The sequence below is a fragment of the Leuresthes tenuis genome, unplaced genomic scaffold (assembly GCF_036924035.1).
Source record: "Leuresthes tenuis unplaced genomic scaffold, fLeuTen1.0.hap1 SCAF_4, whole genome shotgun sequence".
In the NCBI taxonomy this organism is placed as follows: domain Eukaryota; kingdom Metazoa; phylum Chordata; class Actinopteri; order Atheriniformes; family Atherinopsidae; genus Leuresthes; species Leuresthes tenuis.
The window spans coordinates 492,547-498,546 of NW_027325358.1; the positions used below are offsets into that span (position 1 = coordinate 492,547).

Here is a 6,000-nt window from a genome sequence, read left to right on the forward strand (position 1 = left end):
GAGCCAATCGGTCAGACTCACAGCAGAGCATCACATTCATGACATCACTTCCTGTGGCCTGACAACGAATAAAAAGATCAAGGTTTATTTTTTTATTTATCTGCCGAAAACTCACTCAGGAAGATGAAAAACACGCTCCTCGCGCCTATCAGACGTCTCTGCAGCCAATCAGCCGAGACGGTTTCCATTGGACCAAATAAATCTGTTCTTCAGATCAGAGCGCTGTGTGGAGTCACAGAAGAAGAACATCTGTTCAAGACCAGAGGATTGTGGGTACTGTAGTTTTTATGATGATGCCAGACAGGCTGCTCCGATTGGCCAGCCAGATCAGGGCTAATGGAGGCAGGAAGCGAACCGGATTGATGGATTTGAGCAGTTGCAGGAGCCATTAGAGAGTCCTGAGGGAGCCACTAATGGACCTGACTTCCCCGAAGAGCCTGAGCTGACGGCAGCTCAGCTGTGATGATCAGAACCACAGAACCTCTGCAGGTTCTGCCTGTAGAAACGCCAAACGTAAACAGAGACCAGGCAGAAAATCTAAGGAAAAAATAAAGTTCCTGAGAGCAGCAAGCGAGGAGGGAGGGAGGGGCACAGGAAGTGCTGGGCCCCCACCCTCTCCCTCTGGGTTTGAGTCTGCTTCATGGCTCCACATTCCAGAACCATGACGACGGGCACAAGGACCCCTCCACCACTGCTCAGACGCCCCCAAACAGGACATCATGGTCCATGGTGACCCCCCCCCCCCCCCCCCCCCACATGCAAACTAAACAGAGAGCAGGTTGAGACCCAGTGAGCAGTCCTGAGAAGAGCCGTTAATTCCATGAAACAAAAATAATAAAAATCTGTCCAACGTTTTTTTAGGAGCCCCCACCCCCACAGAGCCCCTTAGTGGGACTAATGGTGGGGTGGGATTGGGGAGGTGCAAGAGAAGCAAATGTCTGACAAATGGTGGAGAGGTGGAGCAAGAGGACATACTATCAGACATTCCTGACAGTGACAGCTGAGGACACACAACCCACACACCCAGACAAAAGCCTTAAAACGGGTCGGAATCTTCAACCTAGGTCCTGAAACCAGGTCTGAAGCCCAAAACTGAGTCTGAATCTCTTAACTATGCCCCAAAACCAGGTCTGAACCCCAAAACTGAGTCTGAATCTCTTAACTATGCCCCAAAACCAGGTCTGAACCCCAAAACTGAGTCTGAATCTTCAAACTATGCCCCAAAACCAGGTCTGAACCCCAAAACATCCCCTGCATGAAAGGTACTACCTCCAGTAGGGGTCCTTAGGCAAGACCCCCTTACCCTACCTGCCTACCTGTAAGTCGCTTTGCATAAAAGCGTCTGCTAAAGGCATAAACATAAACACAAAACTGAGTCTGAATCTTTAAACTATGCCCCAAAACCAGGTCTGAACCCCAAAACTGGGTGTGAATCCTAAAAATATGCCCTAAAACCAGGTCTGAACTCCAAAACTGGGTGTGAATCCTAAAACTATGCCCTAAAACCAGGTCTGAACCCCCAAACTGGGTGTGAATCCTAAAACTATGCCCTAAAACCAGGTCTGAACCCCAAACTGGGTGTGAATCCTAAAACTATGCCCCAAAACCAGGTCTGAACCCCAAACTGGTTGTGAATCTTTAAACTATGCCCCAAAACCAGGTCTGAACCCCAAAACTGGGTGTGAATCCTAAAACTATGCCCTAAAACCAGGTCTGAACCCCCAAACTGGGTCTGAATCTTCAAAGTAGTGTCCTGAAACGGGGCCTGAACCCAGAAACCAGGTCCAAACCTTCACACTGGGGACCTGACGTCCCCACAGGGCCTGAGAGACAGACTGACGTGAGCTCAGCAGGTGTGTGACACCTGTCTGCAGCAGCTGTGTGACACACTGAGTCCGTTAGCATGTTAGGAATGCACATTACATTACAGCCTCCGTTGGTTCAGCTGCTGCTCAGTCTAACAACCAGCTCCATTAACAGCAGCGACACGAAAACACCCTGCCAGAAGAACCCGGCGGCAGGTCCAGACCCACAAGGTTCTGATCCCTGCATTACACAGAGACGTTTCGTCCAAATCCATCCATAGACTGGGTGGATTTCTTTAGAGGATTTTATGTATTTTCAGACAGACTGACCACAGGTCTGATTTAGTCTGATCCGACAAGCGGAACCAGGACGACCCGTTATACGGGAGGCAGCGTGGTATGAGGAGTAACAGCAGGTTGGGCAGCAGCTGCGAGAAGTAAAGTGACATCACAGCGAGCGGTGGAGCAGCAGCAGAGGAAGCATGAGCTCACCCTGAGCAGGGTGCAGTTATTGGATTTACTCGGCACATAAACAGTCATTTCCTGGTGAGCCGACCCCACCCATCAGCAAAGAGCAGCTGATCTGAGGTCAGAGCAAACAGAGAGCAGCGTCTACGCTTCGCCCGTTTCTGCTGGTGTTTCTCTGTACCAAGCGGGTCAGGGTTTGGGTTAACCCCTAAGGGTTAGGGTTAACCCCCAAGGGTTAGGGTTTGGATTAAGCCCTAAGGGTCAGGGTTAACCCCTAAGGGTTAGGGTTAGGGTTATCCCCTAAGGGTTAGGGTTTAGGGTTAACCCCTAAGGGTTAGGGTTTGGGTTAACCCCTAAGGGTTAGGGTTTGGGTTAACCCCTAACGGTTAGGGTTTGGGTTAAGCCCTAAGGGTCAGGGTTAACCCCTAAGGGCTAGGGTTAGGGTTAACCCCTAAGGGTTAGGGTCAGGGTTAACCCCTAAGGGCTAGGGTTAGGGTTAACCCCTAAGGGCTAGGGTTAGGGTTAACCCCTAAGGGCTAGGGTTAGGGTTAACCCCTAAGGGCTAGGGTTAGGGTTAACCCCTAAGGGTTAGGGTTTAGGGTTAACCCCTAAGGGTTAGGGTTTGGGTTAACCCCTAAGGGTTAGGGTTTGGGTTAACCCCTAAGGGTTAGGGTTAACCCCTAACGGTTAGGGTTTGGGTTAAGCCCTAAGGGTCAGGGTTAACCCCTAAGGGCTAGGGTTAGGGTTAACCCCTAAGGGTTAGGGTCAGGGTTAACCCCTAAGGGCTAGGGTTCGGGTTAACCCCTAAGGGTTAGGGTTTGGGTTAACCCCTAAGGGTTAGGGTTAACCCCTGACCCAGAAACCAAGTTTGTTCGTATGAAAACAAACGGAGCTCTTCTTCAACAGGAAACAAGAGCAAATCAACTGGAATTCCACTACGGTTGAACAGTGACTCTGTTTCAGGCCAAACATAATGTCAACACAATTTAATCTAAAAACATTTAAAAGATTGTATCCCTCTGGATCCGTCCAGAACCAGTGTAAACAAAGCCTAAAATCACCTGAAAACAGGTTTTAAACCTAAAATGTTAAGCTAACGTGAGCGAGCCTTTGGGTGCAATACCACATATGACCAACAGAGGGAACTATTTTTACTACAAGACTAAATTTAATCACGTCAGACAATCAGGTTTCTGCCACTTCTGGCTGTAAAGAAAAGCCAAGAAGAAGCAGAGTCCGTCAGCGCCTCATTGAAAGTCTACGACCAGAACCCACTGGACACGAACAGGAAGGTTCTGTTACAGAACCGTTACAGAACACTGAGAGATGGGTTCTTCACACACTGGGAACTTCTGGAACATGTTATAAGGTCCCTCACACTTTCCTGATTCTACAACAATATTCTCAAAACACTCCCCAAAAAGTTTCTTTGTGGACGTTAGTCTGATGTTCTCAGAGAACCAAACAGAAAGAAACACGTGACATTATCAGTGTTTGATCAGTTTCCTGTCAGAACCTCTTACAGAACTGCATTCTGGGAAGGTTCTCCAGATGTTTTGGAGGCGTGGAATCGGTGTTCCCCGGATGTTTTTATGAATGAAGCTCGAGGGAAACACCAGAAGACTCGTGAACTACCATCTGAGAACCAAACACTGTTTTATGTACAGCAGAATCATTATTTCTACACCAGCGGGTTCCTTTTGCAGCTCCATGGCTGCTAAAGGAACCTACAGTTTTCTACACCAGCAGAACGTTCCCAGAACTTTCCAGGGTCCACATATCTGAAGGTTCCTCTTGGACTGCACCGTGGCTGTGCAACAGCAACGTCCCGTTTGGTTCTGGCAACGTTTCCGGAACTTTCAGCTGTTTTCAGTGACCTGACTGACCGGAAACCAGGCTGCAGGGTGTGGGCAGGATGGGGGGGGTTCTGCCTGGCCACAGAACGGTCCTCAACGTAAACAAACCGGTTCAGTCCAACCCAACCCGGGGGGGAGCCTCGTGTTCCGACAGCAGAGTCCAGCTGTACGTGGACACGGAGGCCTGCTCCCCAACTGGACCGCTGTTTTACAGCTTTTTCTCCCGGGGAGAGCCGAGCTGCGCAGCGGCCCGCGGAGCCTCGCGCAGCCGGGGACAGCAGCTGTAGGCCGGACACAACACGCCCGACCCACCGCTAAAACAAATAGCCGCAGATGTACGCAGCCAGCGGGGCTTATTGTCCCGAACACACACACCAACACACACTCCTCCGCGGCCACGCCTGTTTTGCGTCCTTGCATGGCGCACCGTTATTATTCTCCATCCTCCTTCCCAGACAAATGGCTGCTGGCGGGCGGCGGGGCGGGGGACGAGCGGCAGACAGGCGGGCTGAGAGGCGCCGAGACCCGGCCGTGGAGAGCGGCTCGGGCCGGGAGACGGGACCGCGAACCGGGTCTGGAGGGATCCGAAGACTTTGTAATAATAACCGAAGTCCGATCGACCAGAATGAGCCGAGACTCCCCGACATGGAGTGAAGTTAGCGGAGGATCAGAAGCTCCAATCACAGCTAGAACAACAGAGGAGGAGCCGCTTACCTGCTCTGAGGAACCGACCGAGGCTCCAAAGTTCCGCCGAGAGGAAGAGTCCGCAGACCGGTTAGAAACGAGAGGACCGGAGGAAGGAGGGGGCTGCTGCTGCCGCTGCTGCTGCCGCTGCTGCTGCAGGGAATGACGGGAAAGAATCCGCACTGCCCCCCTCCTCATCCCTCCTCCTCCTCCTCCTCCCCGAGCCTCCTCCTCCTCCTCTTCCTCGTCCTTCATCAGCCTGCATCAGTGCAGCTCTGAGCGGTCCGGTTCTGACTCAGATTCTGATCTTTATTGTTTTTTTCTTTGTTTTGGACTTTGTGCTGCGTTCAGGGACACCTCTGACCCGCAGGGGGTTCCAGGAGGTGAAAACATGATGTTTGTCCTCACAGTAACTCACTTTATTGAACTGTGATCCTGACTTTTAACCGATTAGAGCTTGATTCTCAGTTATTAAAATTAAACCAACACACCGGTGCTAAAACTCATCTGATTAAACTGATTGCATCACTTTCCTTTTGCTGCTTCAGTGCAGCTCAGAAGGAAACCGTGAGCTTTAAAACATTTTTCTTTATTTCACCCATCAGAACCTGCTGTGTTCTGTGTAACAATGAAAGCTTTCAACAGAACCTTCAGTTTTTCAGGATGTCAACAACAAATGAGGTGGAAACCAGCAGGATTTACTCAGATTAGACTGAGAACACCCAGCGGGGCTCCATGAAGTGGGTAAACTCATCTTTTAAGTTGGTTTTAACTCCCTTTTAACAGGAGGAAACCTCCATCAGAACCAGAACCAGGAAGGGTCCATCTGCCTGGACCAGCTGGGGCTGAGAGGACAGGAAAGAGGGGACAACAAGCAGCGTAACACCAGGCCAGAGACACCTGCTGAGAGAGAGAAACACAAGTTAATGACAGCAATGATGTCATCTGTACATGGAGGGAGGAGAGGTGCATCATGGGAGCTCCCCCAGCAGGCTGGGCCTATAGCAGCAGAACTATGGGATGTTTCAGGCTCACCTGAGCCATCCCTAACTATAAGCTTTATCAGAAAGGAAAGTTTCAGCCTGATCTTAAAGGTAGAGAGGGTGTCTGCTTCCTGAAGCCAAACTGGCAGCTGGTTCCACAGAGAGGGGCCTGATAACTGAAGGCTCTGCCTCCCATTCTGCTTT

General features: G+C 50.7%; 1 protein-coding gene across 1 annotated transcript in view; it reads right to left on the reverse strand.

The window, feature by feature from the left end:
* The window catches only part of LOC140305236 (spectrin beta chain, non-erythrocytic 1-like), a 54,860-nt gene extending 49,928 nt beyond the window's left edge, over nt 1–4,932 (reverse strand). Inside the window, exon 1 of the mRNA XM_072383996.1 lies at nt 4,844–4,932. The gene's annotated coding sequence lies outside the window, so the exon portion shown is untranslated. The remainder of the gene's footprint in view (nt 1–4,843) is intronic.
* Between the last annotated feature and the right edge of the window lie 1,068 nt (nt 4,933–6,000).